The sequence below is a fragment of the Asparagus officinalis genome, chromosome 10, assembly GCF_001876935.1.
Source record: "Asparagus officinalis chromosome 10, Aspof.V1, whole genome shotgun sequence".
NCBI classification, from domain to species: domain Eukaryota; kingdom Viridiplantae; phylum Streptophyta; class Magnoliopsida; order Asparagales; family Asparagaceae; genus Asparagus; species Asparagus officinalis.
The window spans coordinates 53,332,154-53,350,762 of NC_033803.1; positions in this window are offsets into that span (position 1 = coordinate 53,332,154).

The window sequence follows — 18,609 nt, forward strand, 5'->3', positions numbered from 1 at the left end:
GGGCCGAGCCACTGGCTTTGGCCGAGTCATTTTGACGTGACTTGGCCACCAGGGGCTTTTCTGATTTATTCGGGTTGGACTTGTTTTGCCGTTACGCGCATTTCGTCGTTTTATTGACTTATACGCTTCACCGATTTGCTTCATGTCTTTTTTTACTTGGAGGTGGCCAGTGAGCATGTTGGCCACTTTGAGTTGGCCACTGAGTGCACGGGCCACTTAGAGCTGGCCAGTGAGCACGCGGGCCACTTGGAGGTGGCTGATAAGCATGCGGGCAACTTGGTTTGCCATTCCGGTGGCTTGTTTCTACGTCATCAACGGTTTGTCGATTCGCTTCATGCGCTTGTCTACGTCAGATAATCCTTCTTGACTTGGATAATGATGTTCATCATCTTCTCTTCGTCTCGAACTGCATGTGGGAACCTATAGATAATTTTTAACGCCTACAGATATCCCCTCCAAAATGTTTCAGTCTTGTTTTTTTATAGAAGAGCCTGAAATACTTTGGATGTGATAGGCCCAACTTTCAATTGGTTTAAAAGGACCTGTAATTGGCTTCAGTTCTTGACTTCTTTAATTCTCAGTCTATTCAGTATTTGTCGAATAGCTAAATTTTTTACGGCTCTACGTTTATCATTTGACCGTTGTCGAAGTCTCAAAGTGAAATTGATGTGTTGATCTTTGATTTTAGCTCATGTCATCGAGTTGACGTTGAACTGACTATCTTCATCGAGAATTCATATCTGAATTACGGTTGAAATCCTTGGGATTATCCTTTATTTCGGAGTTGATTTGAGCCTTGTTTTGGTGAGAATTAACAACATGTTGACTACGCGTTGACTGGCGTTGACCTTGATTGTAATGTGTTGACCGGTGTTGACCTTGATTGCAATGCATTGACTGGTATTAACACAGTTTATACTCGTACGTTTGCTGGAGTCTACACAATTTAAGCTCTTAAGGTATTGGAGCATGACGGACCCAAATATCGGGCTGCAGGACAAACTATTAAAGTTGTTTTGTCTGCAGGTATGGATCTTATTTTGAAGTTGTCGGATGCTCAAGTTACGAGACCAACTAATGAAGCTGATGCGTCAATAACTCTTGTCTTTATAGGATTTTTGGCAAACCCTCAGCCATCAACGGGTTTGATGAGCCTTTATCGACTACGGTTTGAGTCAGGCTAGCATGCGGATTATTTAAGTCTGTTCTACATGTAACATTATGCTAAAAGAGTTAACTCTTTTAGTAGTACGATATTGAATATGTAGGCTTCGTCTTTCTTTCAGGAATAGACTACTCGACAACGTGTGTTAGACGTAGACTTAAGATTTTTGGCAAATCCTCAGCCATCAACGGATTTAACGTGCCTTTACCGACTACCATTTGGAATCGGGTCTGCATGTAGATTGTTTAAGTCCATTCTGCATGTAATGTTGTACCAAGAGAGTTAACTCTCTTAATGCTATGATATTGTATACAAAAACTTCGTCTTTCTCACGGGAATAGACTACCCGGTAATGCGTGTTAGACGCTGACTTATCCCTTCTTAGGATTCGGGATAAAATTCCCCATACATGTAAAGCACGGATTATGGTGTTATTAATAACAACCTGCCACAATATCGAATATGTGCGCTTTTGTCCTTTTTATGGCGAAAGACTAACCGGCAATACGTGTTAGTTGTTGACTTAGGATTCGGGATTAAATTCTCCATACGTGTAAGGCATGGATTTTGAAGTTAAAAGATTATATTTTCTCTTAGGGTAAAGACGAACTCGATGTTGGAGAAGAAGAATTTTATATTCTATCTCCTGGTGAAAGAGAAACTCAAAGCGGGATCTCCACTCTGAGAATCGAAAGGATTTAGATAACCCTAACTATTTAAAGGTTTGATTATCAAATCTGAAGGGGGATTTCTTATTTATCGAGATGAAATTCTGACCTTGGCCCTAACCGTTTAAAGGTTTGATCAGAGGGGAGATTAAGACGATCCTAACTATTTAAAGGTTTGATCGCTCGATAGGGGTGGAGGTCTTTCGTTTATCAAAACGGTATTCCGATTTTGATCCTAACTGTTTAAATGTTTGACCAAGATAGATTTTAAGATGATCCTAATTGTTTAAAGGTTTGATCATTCAATTCAAAAGTGGACCTCTCGGTCATGAAGGGAATCGAGAGGGGATTTTGGTTATGGTCTTAATTGTTTAAAGGTTTAACCAGATATGAGTTTGAGACGATCCTAACTGTTTAAAGGTTTGATCGTTCAATTTGATAGTGGACCTCTCGTTCAAAGAAGGAATCGAGAGGGGATTTTAGCTTGTGGTCCTAACTATTTAAAGGTTTGACCAAGTAGGAGTAGGGTGGTACAAATAACAGTGGGAGTGCTAATTCGTACCAATCACTGTGTTAATACAGTGAGAGTTTCTGGTGTCAAGTTGTAAAGACTTTAACATGAGGAGGGTGAGATTTTCTGTATTATGTCTGGACTCTAACAATGGAAGTGTTGAGTGCACAGATACAGCGGGAATTTGAGTTAATCAAAGAAGAAAGAATTTTAGTGGACCCCAACGTTAATTGATTTTATCAGTGATGGATTAAACACTCCACAATTAGACCGTGGGGATTTCGTGAGGGAAGATTGACCGGATGAAGTTATTGAATATCATCTCAATGAAAGAGTACTTGATAAATCATAGTGGGAGGGTTTAATCATCCTAGAAATGATTAAATAGCCACAGTGGGAGGTTATTGATTATTTTTGGTTTTGGGTTATCCTTAAGAATACCATGTGTAGTATTCTTTAGGAACTTCCCATCAAGGGTAAGGAACCGTTTAGCCTCGTGTACTAGTTGGAAGTTTGGGAAACAGTTTATACTCGTATACCTTTTTGGAGTACAAAGGAGGAGCAACTTATACTCATATACTCTTCGGAGTGCTTTCCGTTCTCATTTGGCTTGTCCTGTCGTTATGACGTCGGAGTCGATTAAAGCTTGGATTATATTTTTGAGACCAAAACAAACCTTGGTGGGATAAAGAATCCTCCTATGGTATGCACAGTAGTTTGGATCCGTAATTCTCTTAGCTCCCTTCTGATCTTTAATAGGTGGTAGCTCGATTTTACCAATGGCGAGGAGGTACTTGAATATAATTGGAACTTCCTCATCCTAGAAGGAGTACTCTTTTGGAGTCTCAGATCCAGAGTCCTTTGTTGCCGTTGTGATGTTTGATTTGCAGACAGCAGCTTCAGGTGTGTTAACCGTTGACTGGCCTCTCTCGAGCTTCTTTATTTTGAGGAAGCACTTGATCTGTTCTCCATACAGTTTTAATTCTTTCCAGGTGGTTGAGGGGACAACTCCCATTATTTCGAGGACATCAAGGGAGAGATTGTGATGGTAGGTCTGGAGTATGAACTCTTCTATAACCGGGTCTCGGTAGTTTATCGCTTTGTTTTGGAAGCGTTTGACGAATGTGTCAAATGACTCTCCGTCTTCCTGCTTGTCATCCAAAAGAGCTCCAATTGATACTTTAGTATCATTATCAAAGAAATTGCCGAGGAATAAGTCTTTCATATTGTCTCAGCTATTGATACTTCCGGGCTTGAGACGGTGGTACTAATCAAAGGCATGCCCGCGAAGGGTGCTAACGAATGACCGGACCATCAAAAGCTCATTGCCAGAGATCACTCCCAAGTAGGACTTGAAATAAATCAAGTGTTGAGTGGGGAACCATTCCTATTGAATAGCATGAAGTTGATCAGGTTGAACTTTGCCGGATACGGGATCGACTCCCACTCTCTTCGATAAGGATATGGAATGCCTGTCCTTTTCACCTTCTGAATGGACATCAAGGCATTGATTTTTTTCCTCGAGGTCCTTCATCTTCTCCTCCTCGCTCGTATCCTTCCTTGGTCGATTTTGAGAAGGAACATCGTGGCCACCACCGGCATTATCATCATCGGTGGGACCACCCCCAGTGTTATTATTTTTAGTGGGATAATCCCTAGCATTTTGGTCAACGAGAGGATTATCTGTATCGAGGTGTTCATCTTTATCTGAATCGTTACCTGCCCGGTAGGCATTATTGTAATGACTAGATTCACCGATTTGACCTAACAAAGCTTGGATCTGTCGGTCATGCTCTTCCTTCATCCGCAGCATAGCCATTTCCATTTCGAACTTGAAGTTCTCCTTCAGCTTAGCCAAAGCATCTTCAAGAATCTTGGTCAGATGCTCGGTGTTGATCATAAATACCTCGCAGGATTGTCCTGGACTGGATACCGTATTGTCAAAAGTGACTGCAGAGTTAGCATCTGATGCTTCATCATCTGAGGATAATCTTCTATTCATCCTATGATAGTCCCTACGTCTAGTAGTCCCTGCACGTAGCCGAGTTAGACGATGCGATATGAGGGGGTCTAAACTAGAAGGTCGAAGTGACTTTCCCTTATCAGCCATGTTAATCGTGACTGCGGATTGTATAGGTCCGGCGGCTTCTAGCTAGAGTCGAGATATTAGTTGGGCTATTCCCAAATTGACTCTTCTTCCTAGAGAAAAGTCGGGGCTAGAACCATTTGAAACAATCAAAGACTTTTCCTTATTGACCATGTTGATGGTAACTTCTGGGAGTTCGTCATCTCGAACGACCGATCTTCTTTTGGAGAAACGCCTTGATTTGGGTTTCGACGCTTCAGTGTAGATCCTTTCGAATACTGAGACCCTCTGTAGAACGGTCTTGGGGCAGTTACACGTTGATAATACTTCCCTAATAATTTTGGTACATGAACAATGATAGTCCGTTTCTCAGGTATTTCTCTTTTGAGATCTGTTCGTACCCCCAACCTAATAGTATAACTCATCGGCATGATTATCAGAGCAACATATCGTGTGCTGGCAAAAGTTCTCATGTATAACGTTGTCATCATCAGACGAACACGTTTCCTTCTGAGGTTTTAATGCTTTGTTGTCGTTCTCAAGAGTCAGATATTTAGAGCCACGCCTTCGTGAGCATGGGGCCTCAATGGGTTCTTGGACAATGACTCGCAATCCGAGGCAGATAGTTATAGGAGTTTTCCCATTATGAGAAGGCTCTAACTTGTTGCGAGGGCGTACGCGACCCCCAGCTTGACGCTTTGCCCAGGGTTCATTTACCGGACCTAAGTGTTGTTCAACCTAAACGTTGCCTCGATCCTCGCGTAAAGGGCCAAGATGATTTTCCATGGTTATTTTAGATCGGGAGGGATCCACACTATCATAAGGCTTCACCTGAGGTACGGGATCTATAGGAACAGGAATGGGGGCTGTCAAAAACACGGAAGTAGTCATGGAGCTGGTTCTTTGGGCGAGACAGTCATTAGTATCTTGGCCAGGTGTGGGATAGTCGTTGGTGTCTCGGCCAGGTGCTAGACAGCTTTGGCTGTCCCGGCTAGGTACGAGACAGCTTAGGCTGTCTCGGCTACAGGAATTTCTTGTTGTCTCCCAACTTAATTTTCACATAGTTTTGGACTTTAGAATCCAAATTTTGCGGATTTTTGATGGTTCCTTGGCGACTTCTTTCTTCTGCAGCTCCCGGGCCTTCTGCCCAAGAATCTGCGCATATGCAAGGAGTGCGCGGCATTTTTGGATGCGCTCCCCTAGGGTTGAACGGATCCTTTGGACTTGGATCCATTCATTCGTTGCTGGTTTGGAGGAGGGGCCATTTACCCGCTGTTGAGGTGCTTGGCGGTTCTTGAATTTTAGATCTAACTCATAGTGAATCCCGTCTATCGGCTCCAAATCCTTGGCAAGCTGGCGTGTAAGGCATTGGCGTTGCCTTTGGCGTGCTATCTTTGATTAGGTTGGAACGCCTTCAGTATTCAACTCCTTGATTAAGGAGGAGTTCATATCTGCAACTCCGACTTCATTAGACGCTAGAGGGGGGTTGCGAGATGCTACCGCGGTGGTAACGAAGGCATTAATCTTCCTACGCTTGCGAGGGGAGGAGGATCTAGAGAAGGAGGACGATAGATACTCCTCGAACTTCTGTTGGTCAAACTCGTACTCAACCTCTTCGTCAATCGCAGAGAGGCTGTTGGCTCCCACTATGATCGCTAGCGTGTTTGCGGTGAAAATTGATTTATTTGCTGAATCTATTATAATTGTTTATCAATTACATATTCAAGAGAGTGTATCTTTTTATAAGATCTCTCGTTACACAAATAAAACAAAAATTATAACTCTCTTCAAACTTACGCAGAGGACGTTTATCACCCGCTATTTGCGTGTGATCTTTGCCTGTGTCAGGGACACGTTAGTCCGTGGACCGTCACGGATCAGATCCAATTAACAGAAAAGTTAATTAATTCTTTTACTTCACAAAGGAAGTAATCGCAGAAGTTATAATCTCGACCAAGCGAGATTATGACTCTTCTCAAGATCAAAACAAAGTTTGAACCAGAGGAAAGGGGGAACGGGCCTCAGATCCTTTGAATAACTTCCTCTTTATACTGAAGTTCGCCAAAATCTACTAGCCTTCGCTGAAATTTGTGGTTATTGGCTCTGAAGTTTGGAAGTACCTCTTCGTCTTGATAATAATTCTGTTGGATATTTTATCCTTATGATATAATTTTGATGATAACAATTTATTTATAATATGAATCACTATGTGTATTATTATGCACTAATATTTCAGTACAGATTTCAACATGAACAAATGCAAGATAAGTTCAAGGCATTATGAAGTAAAGAAGATGAAGAGCTATCAATGTAATTTTTACATTCTCTTTACTTAGAAATTTTGTACAAGCCTTGATCACTCACACATACACTCACATAGAGATTAGAACACATTAACACAGGCTTAATGTGTTGGTTAACAATAGAAATCCCCTATGTTAACCATTAGAGTATTTTGTTAATCATTGAGTCTAAAATATTTTCATACATAACATTTTCACTTCTTAGTAGTTGACAAATTAGATTAGTAGTCGACTACTGAAGTCTAAGATCAAAACATCAGTTTTTGTAAAATTACAGAGTAGTCGACTACTAATGATTATAGTCGACTACTCAACTTTGAATTTTGATTTACAGAACTTCTGCTTTACAGAGTAGTTGACTACAACTAACTATAGTCGACTACTGAGCATTGAAATCTATATTACAGAACATATGTTTTATAGAGTAGTCAACTACTAAGGATTATAGTCGACTACTCAGCTTCAATTTTTGAATTCCAGATTGTCTGTTCTACAGAGTAGTCGACTAAAGATCATTGTAGTCGACTACTAAGATAGTTTTTCTGAACATTTCATGTTTGAATTTGAAACAGTTTTTAGCCATTTATATTTGTTTAATGAGTTCAAATATGTCTTTTCAAGGGATATAAATAGGTCAGAAGTTCAGAATTTTGGACCATGAAAATATATATATATATATATAAGATTGAATTTGTAAGAAACTCAAGTGATATAAAATCTGATTTTTACTTGAGTATTGAGGAAAAAAATTCTTCAACAACAATTGTTCATCTTCATTTATACAAGATTTTGAAAAGAATTCAGAGAACAAAAGAGTGTATAAGTCATTGTTGCACATCACAAACTTATCAAGTCATATAGGATATTTGTACATTGATTCAAGGAAAGGATTCTCTCAAGTATGAGAGGTGTAATCTCTTGGTGAAGAGATTGGTTGTAATTTGAACGGTCTTGCAAATTGGTCAGGTTTGAGTTTTGATTTTATAAGTTTATTCAAAATCATAGCGGAAACTCTCAAGTGTGATTTGCTTGGGGACTGGATATACACCTGGAAGGTGGAACCAGTATAAATCCTTGAGTTTGTATTGTTGATTTTCTATGATTATCATTTCTTCTTTGCAATTTATTATCTACTTTGCATAAAAATTTATAAAATACTATTCAACCCCCTTAGTGTTTTTAGTGTGATTAGATCAGATCCTAAATTTGGTATCAGAGCAAGGTTAAAGAAATGGTATCATCATCGGATTCAACTTTAAAGTTTAAAGAAGGTCATTCTACAAATCGTCCTCCAATATTCAATGGATTAAACTACAATTATTGGAAGTGTCAGATGAGAATTTATCTTCAATCAATTAGCTACGAACTTTGGAACGTTGTGGAAACTAAATATAAGAAGCCAATCACTCCCTTCATGGAATGGACAACATCTCAAAGAAATAATGCAAATTTGGACTCCAAAGCCATGAATCCACTATTTTGCGCTCTTGACAAGAATGAGTTTAATATGGTGTCAATGGCCACACCCGCTTATGATATTTAGCACACACTCGAGGTAACTCATGAAGGTACAAGTAAAGTTAAAGAATTTAAAATTTCTATTCTTGTACACAGATTCGAATTATTTAGAATGAAGGAGAACAAGACCATTGGAGAAATATTTACAAGATTCACCAACATCACAAATTCTCTTATTGTTCTTGAAAAAGAATTCACACAAGTGGAAATAGTGTGAAAGATTCTTCATTCTCTTACTCCACAATGGGAAAAGAAAGTGATTGCAATAGAAGAAGCAAATGACTTGTCAACACTTTCGGTAGAAAACCTCATTGGAAATCCCATGGTCTACGAAGTCCAAATTGAAGATAGAAAGAATGAAGATGAAACTAAGAACAAGAAAGTACTTGCATTGAATACTACTTCGGATAAAGAAGATTCGGATGATGATGAAGAAATGAGCATGTTTGCACGCAAATTTAGAAAATTCATAAAACGGGATAAGTTTAAATCAAAGAATTTAAATTCAAATAACTTACTTTGTTTCAAGTGTAACAAAGCAGGGCATATGAAGAAAGATTGTCCATTGTTAAAAATAAGCAAAAGACAAATTTCTTCAACAACTTTAACAATATTCAAAGCAACAAGAAAAGAAAAGCTTTGGCGGCTACATGGGATGACAGTGATAATTCATCTTCCAATGAAGAAATTGAAGAAAACGAAAGTGCTCATATGTGTTTTATGGCATAAGATGAAGTAAGTGATAATGAAGAACTTTAGATGCTTTCAATGAATTATATAAAATTTTTTAAGATTAAAGGCTTCACATAATTTTCTTAAAGGTGAAAATAAAAGATTCACATTAATATTTGTGATTTTAATTCTTCTATTTCTTTTAATTCTCAAATAATTGACTTAAAAGAGGAAAATGAATCATTACTTAAAGAAAATCATATTTTGTCAAATGAGAATGTTTATCTAAAATCAGAATGTAATGATTTAAAGATTCACATTAATGTCTTAGATAAAGATATTTATTCTATTAAATTAAAATATGATAATATATGTTTGAATGTCAGTAAATTTAATAAAGGTAAAGAAAATCTTAAGAGTTTACTTTCATTTCAAAAAAAAATCTCAAAAGATAAAAGGTTTGGGTTTTCATGTTAATAATAATAATTCTAAGAAAATAATTTTTGTAAAACCAATTTGTAATTTACATGAACATAATGTTAAAAATAATTTTTTATATAAAAAGGAATCAAAATATTTATCTATTTGGATTCCTAAGGAATTATCTCCTTTAAATAAAAAGTGTTATATTTCTAATTTTATTAAAGATGTTTGTTTATCAAATAAATTTTTAGGAAAATCAAACTCTTCATGGGTTTGGTTTCCTAATGACTAATTTTATGGACCCAACATAGCATGGGTACCAAAATTGTAAATGTTTATTATTTCAGGTACCTAAGAAAAATAGGTGGATTTTGCATATCAGTTGCTCTAAACATATGACCGGTAATATACAATTGTTATCATCTTATCAAAATAAGGACGATGGTACTGTCACTTTTGAAGATAACAACAAAGGGAAGGTCATCGGTATTAGAATTGTCGGTAATCCAAATAAACCTATTATTGATAATGTTTTATTAGTTAATGGTCTTAAACATAATTTGCTTAGTATAAGTCAACTTTGTGATAAAGGTTTTTAAATTGTTTTTGAAAAAGAATCTTGCTTAATTTATGATATTGATATAATTACTATATTATTTAAAGGTCATAGAAAAAATAATATTTATGTTTTATCTATGAATAACTTTTCTAATGAACATTGTTTTCTTGCATCTTCTAATGATTCTATTTTATGGCATAAATGTTTTGATCATGTCAAATTTAAACATATTTCTAAAATTTCTAAGAATGATTAAGTTAAAGGTTTACCTAAGCTTTCTTATAAAGATAACTTTTGTGATGCATGTCAACAATGTAAAATGCATAAATCATCTTTCAAATCTAAAGATATAGTTTCTACAAGTAAACCGCTAGAATTAATTCATATTGACCTTTTTGGTCCTTCTAGAGTAGCTTCATTAAATGGAAGTAGGTATGCATTTGTTCTTGTTGATGATTTTTCAAGATTTACATGGTTAATATTTTTTAAACATAAAAATAATGCTTTTAATGAATTTTCTATCTTTTGTAAAAGAATTCAAAAACAAAAGTCTCTTTCTATTATTACTATTCGTAGTGATCATGGAGGAGAATTTGAAAATAAACTTTTTGTAAATTTTTGTAATAAAAATGGTATTTCTCATACTTTTTCTTTTCCTCGAGCAGCTCCACAAAATAGAGTTGTAGAAAGGAAGAATATAACTTTATAAGAAATGTGCTAGAACAATGTTATGTGATAGTAATTTACCAAAATATTTTTGGACAGAAGCTGTCTCTCAGCATGTTATATTCAAAATAGAATTTTATTAAGACCTATGCTAAAGAAAATACCTTATGAATTATTTTATGGTAAAATTCCTAAAGATTCCTATTTTAAAGTTTCTGGATGTAAATGTTTTATTTTGAATACAAAAGATAATTTGAACAAATTTGATTCAATATCTGATGAAGGAATTTTTGTTGGATATTCAAATCATAGTAAAGCATATAGAATATATAACAAAAGAACTTTAGTCATTGAAGAATCTAGGCATGTTTCTTTTGATGAGAATTTTACAAAACCACTCATTATTTTAAATAATGATGATAATATAGTTGATACTATTCATGATACTCCAATGTTAGATATTTTAAAAGATGATAATTTACAAAATAATTTACCTAACGATTTTGTAGAAGTTAAAAATCATCAACATGATTTAGTTATTGAAAAAATATTTCGGATAAAGTTACTACTAGATCACATTTTAATTTAATTGCTCATTCAGTTTTTATATCTATAATTGAACCTAAAAATATAAAAGAGGCTTTAATTGATGATTTTTGGATAATTATCATGCAATATGAATTAAACCAATTTACAAGAAATAATGTTTGGGATCTAGTTCCAAGATCAAAAGATAAATCCATTATTGAAACTAAATGGATTTTTAGAAATAAATTGGATGAATCTGGACAAATTATTAGAAATAAAGCTAAATTAGTTGCACAAGGTTATAATCAAGAAGAAGGTATTGATTATAATGAAACATATGCATCTGTATCACGTTTAGAATCTGTAAGAATTTTACTTGCATTTGCATGTTTTATGAATTATAAATTATATCAAATGGATGTTAAAAGTGCTGTTTAAATAGTTTTATTAAAGAAGAAGTTTTTGTAGAACAACCTCCAGGTTTTGAAAATGAAAGTTTTCCAAACCATGTTTTTAAACTTAAAAAGGCTTTGTATGGTTTAAAACAAGCACCCCGTGCTTGATATGATAGATTAAAAATCTTTCTTATAACTTCTGGTTTTATAATAGGAAAAATTAATTCTACACTTTTTATAAAGAAAATAAATAAAGATTTATTATTAATTCAAATATATGTAGATGATATAATTTTTAGTTCTGCTAACGATAATCTTTGTCAAGAGTTTGCAAAGAATATGTAGGATGAATTTGAAATGAGTCACATGGGTAAACTTAATTTCTTTCTTGGACTTCAAATCAAACAATTAAAGGAAGGAATTTTCATCAACCAAGGTAAGTATGCTAAAGAATTACTCAAACGCTTTGGAATGGAAAATACAACAAGCAAACCAACACCAATAAGTACAACTACATATCTTGATAAAGATGAAAATAGTAAGAATGTTGATCAAAAGCTATATCAAGGTATGATTGGATCACTTCTTTGTATTATAGCAAGTAGACCTGATATTATATTTAGTGTATGTTTGTGTGCTAGATTTCAGTCTAATCCTAAGAATCATATCTTAAAGTTGTAAAAAGAATTTTTAGATACTTAAAAAATACTATAGATTATGGTTTATTTTATCCTAAGAATAGCATATTTGATTTAGTATCATATAGTGATTCCGATTTTGCAGGATATAAATCTGATAGAAATAGTACAAGTGGTACATGTCATTTTCTTTAACATTCACTTGTATCTTGGTTTAGTAAAAAGAAAAATTCAGTATCATTATCAACCATTGAAGCAGAATATATTGCTGTTAGTCTAGTATGTGCACAAGTTCTTTGGATGAAACAAACGTTATCTGATTATAGTATAGTTTGTCTCACATCATCAATCATGTGTGATAATACAAGTGCAATTAATCTATCTAAAAATCTTATTCAACATTCACGTACAAAACATATTGATATAAGACACCATTTTCTACGTGATAATGTACTAAAAGATGCTATTTCTTTAGATTTTATTTCAACAAATAAACAAATTGTTGATATATTAACAAAACCTTTAAAAGAAGAAACATATGTTAAATTAAGAAGAGAATTAGGTATATGTCCATTGGAAGATTTAAACTAAGTTTTAAAATCAATATATATGCATTTTTCAACCAGAGTAGTCGACTAATCAAGTTTGTAGTCAACTACATGCACAAACATTGCATATAAAACATTCTGTTGATTACAGTGTAGTCGACTAATTTAACTTGTAGTCGACTGATCAATGTTAAAACTAAAATTCAGAGTTCTGTCAATTATAGTGTAGTCGACTAATTTAACTTCTAATCGACTAATCAATATTCAAACTGAAATTCAGATTTCTATTAATTACAGTGTAGTCGACTATTCTTTTTTGTAGTCGACTACAACCACAGATTTTTCCAAAAAAAATCCAGCATATTGGATTTTAACACATTATACCCTAAACCCAATACAAGTGCAATTTAATCTTGACCATACAATTTGTCTGAAAATTCTGTCGTTCATTCCATTGAGTTCTTTGACTCTAATGCCCTAACTAGGATGAAGTTAACCAATTTTGAAATTCACCAAGATGAACCTCAACCTCAAACAGAACAACAACCCCAACATATACCACAAATCACTAATGAAGCTGGACCCTCCTCTTCTCATATTCCACCACCAATACCACCAATGCATGAATCTTCTTGTTTCTCTGACGCACTATACAATATAATGTCCGCTACAATACTTGATTTGGAAGCGAGTCAAAAAGCTTTGTATGATCAAAATGTGCCTATGTTGAAAAGTCAAGAAGCTTTAACCAATAAATTTAATATTCTGAAAATGAAGTTTGACACAATGAATATAAAAATTGATATCTTGGACATGAAGCTCAGTGCCTACTTCCAAGGAAATTAACCTCATCCAGGACCTTCATGTTAGAGAAACATGCATCATGTAGTGTTTGGTTTTAGTTTCATGTTTATGTTAAAAACTATGTGTTATATTAGTTTATTTAAGTTTATGTGTCAAAAACTATGTGTTAGTTGTTTTAAGACTTATGTAATATGTTGTTTGTTGTTTTTATGTTTATGTTGTTTATTGTTCGCGGGGAAAACTGTTGCCTTTTTCATTGAAATAATCGTCATCTTGGGTTACAAAAGATCCGGTCTTTTTTTAGATCCGGTTACAATTAAATCAAAGAAAAATAAGAAAAATTACAACTTTCCTTTTGTGAACAAATCGCGAGCTCCTGTTTTGCGGTTGCTCGCTTGTGTGGGTTCTTTTTTCCTTTTGTGAACAAATCGCGAGCTCCTGTTTTGCGGTTGCTCGCTTGTGTGGGTTCTTTGCCAACGCTGGGGTTAATCCGTGGACCACCGCGAGATCTAGATCCGGTCGGATCTACACGATTATACGGGTATTATTCCACGAAGGGAATAATAGCCGGGAGGGATTAGTCCACTAAGGGAATAATCGCTCGGATCTCGAGATCTAAGACCAAGCTTAGATCTGGAGTGTGATCTTGTGTAGATCTCAGATCTGTTCTTTCTTCCTCTCGAAATCCTGCCTTTTCTGACGTGGATGCTCGCCGAGGATCAGATCCGAATGTGCAAGTCTTCAAGTCTTCAAAGCTCCGAGTTCGCTCTTCAATCCGGCAGAGTTTTGGCTCTTGAAATTCCAACCTCCGAAAATGAACATTGCCTGGCCTATTTATAGGCTTTCTGAACTGTGCCCGCGCACAGAGACATGTCGGCCACTGTCGGCCACTGTCGGCCACCTCTGGGTGGCCGGCACTGTGCCGAGCCACCTTGAGGTGGCTCGGCTCTTGGCCAAGCCACCCCAAGGTGGCTCGGCCACCGAGCCACCTCAGGGTGGCTCGGCTTTGGCCGAGCCACCTTGAGGCGGCTCGGTTTGGCCGAGCCCCTCTGGGTTTGCTGTTTTCCGTCGTTTTGTGTTGTGTCCATTTTCCGGTTTTGTCCGTGATTTGGTTGATTGATCTGATTTGGCAGTAAGTTGGATTCCTGATTTGGCAGTAAATCCGCTTCTGAGTTCGAGTCCGAAACTGATCTTGATTCGATCGTGATTCGTCCGAGTCTGTTCCCGGTTGGATGACTCGTTGATTCTTTAACACTTGGCTTGATTCCGAACGTGTATGGATTCATTCCGTTGTTCGCGTGCGATTTGTCGATCTCGTCGCCTCGTTGGTTCGTCGGTTTGTGCCGAGCTATGCTAAGGGACCTATAAGTAATTTTATATGCCTACAGATACCCCCTCCAAAGTATTTCAGTCTCGTTCTTTTATAGAAGAGTCTGGAATACTTTGGATATGATTGTCCCCACCTTCAGTCGGTGTAACGGGACCTTGGAATGATCTCCGTTCTTGATTCCTTCAATCTTCCAGGCTATTCGGTGCTTTGTCGAATATCTGTAAGAGTTCCGGTGCTGCATTTATTGTCTGACCGTTGTCGGAATTTTAAACTTGGAGTTGATTCCTGATCTTTTAGCTAAACATCGATTGTTGGCGTCGAGTCTTTATTTGCAACGCGTTGTCCGGCGTAGTGTTGTTGAGTTATCCTTAAGAATATTTATAAAAACATATTCTCCAGGAACTTCTCAAACCAAAAATAGGGAATAGTTTATACTCATATACCTTATTGGAGTGATTTCTGTGCCCAAATGAGCTGAACCGGCTTAAAATGAGCCAAAAAAGGCAGTAAATCGGCTCAAAAAATCCTCCAACTCCTCCGAACAAATGGGAGAGGGGTGAGTGAATGATGGACTGAACCGTCGCTCGATTTGAAGTCGTTTCGATGCTCGGTTCGGCTTCAATTTGGATTCTGGTTCAAAACCGGTCCGGTCCGGTTCGGTTCGGTTTGGTTCAACCCGGTTCACCCTATTAAAAGGGGTCTTTTTCTTTTTCTTTTCCTCCACCTAGGGCCGGCCCCCCCTCTTGTCTATTTTTTGCTTTTCTCTTCCCTCAAGCATCCGATCTCTCTAAAAATTTGATATTTGTCTTAGATCTAACCTTCCTTCGGATCTTTGACTGAGAAATCCCTCGAAACTTCCATATTTAGACTTTCCTTCGAGCCCCTCGAGCGCGTGGTTCGAGCACCTTTCAAGATCTAGTTTTTGTCGGATCCTCGAGCCTTTCCTCAGGTATATCCTTCATAAATTCAATATTTTTTTTATGCTTAATTTAATTTATGAACTTGTGTGGTTGCATGCGAGGGTTAGGATTATGATTCGTCGCCTCGAGCTTATCTTTCCGGGGGTAAAAATGTGATTTTTTTTTTTAGATCTGACCTCTTGATTTCTTTTGTAGGCCATTATGTCGCGAGTCTCGAGAGGTCGTTCTCCTGCTGCATCGGCTGATGGCGTGCTTCCCTCATATGCTGGTGAGCTACTTTTTTGGCATATTCGCAAATTTACAAATTAGTCCTCTTTTTTCTGGATATTTGCAAATTGGTCCCTTTTACCCCCCGTTGTTCTCCTTGGTGAGGCAACCGGGAAAGGCCTTGGTTCTCCTTGGTGAGGATCGACGCTTTATGGAAATTTTGCAAATTAACCCTCTTCTTCTGAGAATTTACAAATTAGTCCTTTTACCCCATTTTGTTCTCCTTAGTGAGGCAATCGGGAAGAGCCTTGATTCTCCTTGGTGAGGATCGACGCTTTAAGGATGGGTTTTGCTTGGTCAAAACCACATCTCATAATAAAGGGGGCGTTTTGACGCTGCATCATGCTTTATAAAGCAGGGATATATTGTAGATATACCTTATCTTATAAATGCGCAATGTGGCCAAATCGTCTCGCCCTTTATAAGGTAATGACTCTATCTTACCAATTTGTAAGATGAGTTCAATTTCCTTTTATATCTGAAATTAACAAACACTTAACTGCTTGTTTTCAGTGGAATATCCTTCCGGAGCCTTTTCATCGCATGCGGTGAATGGACGTCGTGACGAATATTATTCGACGTCTGATGACTTTTCGCCCATTCCGCTTACTTCTCAGTTTGGTCCGGGCACGTCGCCGGAAGTTACCCAAGTGGTGAAGGAAGGTGGACATCGAGCCCTTCGCCAGCTGATTACAGATGCACCTCTCGTGAAGGATGCCGGTTCCGTTCAGTCTCTCAGGAAGACTGACTTCTTGTTTGGCGACTCTGCCAGAGATCCTGATGCAACACTTATTGAAGCTGAGCAGTGGCTTTACAAGACTGGCAGTCGTTTCATGTATTTGCCGAAGATTCCTCGACACCGTTCTTTGACTGAGCTCAGGCGCCAGGCTGTGAAATGGGAGATGTCGTGAAGTTTGACAGAGGAGCATGAGAGTGATTGGCACAGTCTGAGGTCACAACCTGCAAAGTAGATTATCTTCCTAAATAGGAAGATTGGGTTTTTGTTTTTATTGATTTAAACTCTTTTATAAAAACCCCCCAAGCCTGCTTCTTCTTCTCTAAGCCCTAACGTTTTGAAAGAGAACCAGAGAGCTCTGTTTCTTCCTGAGAAAATTTTCAAATCAAACTTGTTCTTCTGAGTTCTTGTGTGTGTTTCACTTCCCAGCTTCAGTACTCTTCTCTTTGCTATAGGGGGCTTGTGTAAAGAGAGTGTCTTGCATTTATCTTCTGCTGCTGTGAGTGAGATCTTGTGTAGATCGACTGTGAGGGAGTGTGATCTGTGAGATCAACTGTGTAGTGAGAGAGAGAGATCTTGTGGGATCGTTGTGTAGACGAAGTTCCGGCTTCCAAACCGGATGTGTTAGTGGATTTCTCCTCGAGAGTGGGGAGCGGGGACGTAGGTCAGCGGGCCGAACCTCGTTAACACATCGCGCGTCAAGGATAACGATTCCTAACTTTATCTCTTTCTTTATTATTGCACTTCTGTTACTGTGGTTTGTTTGTACTGTTTTTTAATTGCATATTAGAGCCTCTTGACCCTAATCACCCCCCTCTAGGGTCCTTCAAACGCGTGTTAGGCGTTGACTTATCCCTACTTAGGATTCGGGATAAAATTCCCCATGCGTGTGAGGCATGGATTTCTGCGTTATGAATAACAACCTGCTACGATGTTGAATACGTAGACTTTTATCCTTTTTACGGTGAAAGACTAACTGGCAACGCGTGTTAGGCGTTGACTTATCCCTACTTAGGATTCGGGATAAAATTCCCCATGCGTGTGAGGTGTTAGGCGTTGACTTATCCCTACTTAGGATTCGGGATAAAATTCCCCATGCGTGTGAGGCATGAATTTGGCGCTACGATGTTGAATACGTAGGCTTTGTCACTATTTCTTCCTGTGTTATACTTTTACTTGAAACACTAAAAGAAAATTGAAAACGCCAGAGGTATAATATTAACTTGGCATGAATTTCCACTTAGAGTGAAATTCAGAAATTTTCTTTATTATCACTAGGATGATTCCAGAAAATCTTTAATCCGCTGGGGATTTTATAATGAAAACTTGCTATTCTTGTTGAAAAAGAATTAACAAGTTCATTTGGGGGGTTTGACTGTTAGTGGTGTGATGTTAACCTAACAGTATTTTATGGACCTATCGCTCAATTGAAAAGAGTCGATAACTTGATTTGTGTTGTCAGAGGTATGATGTTAACTTGACTGGAATTTGAGGACCTATCGCTCTATTGAGGAGAGTCGATAAGTGGATTGTGTCGTCAGAGGTGTGATGTTAACTTGACGGGAAAGATATTGCGATCAGGGCAATTTTGTGGACTTATCGCTCTATTGGGGAGAGTCGATAAGCGGATTTTGTCAGAGGTGTTTGGTATTAACGTGACAAGATTTGTGTTGCGATTGGAGCAACTTTGTGGATTTATCATCCTATTGACGATGATTGATAAGTGAATTTGTCAGAGGTTTAATGTTAACATGACAGGATTTGTGTTGCGATTGGAGCAACTTTGTGGACTCATCATCCTATTGAAGAGGATTGACAAGTTGATTTGTCAGAGGTTTAATGTTAACATGACAGGATTTGTGTTGCGATTGG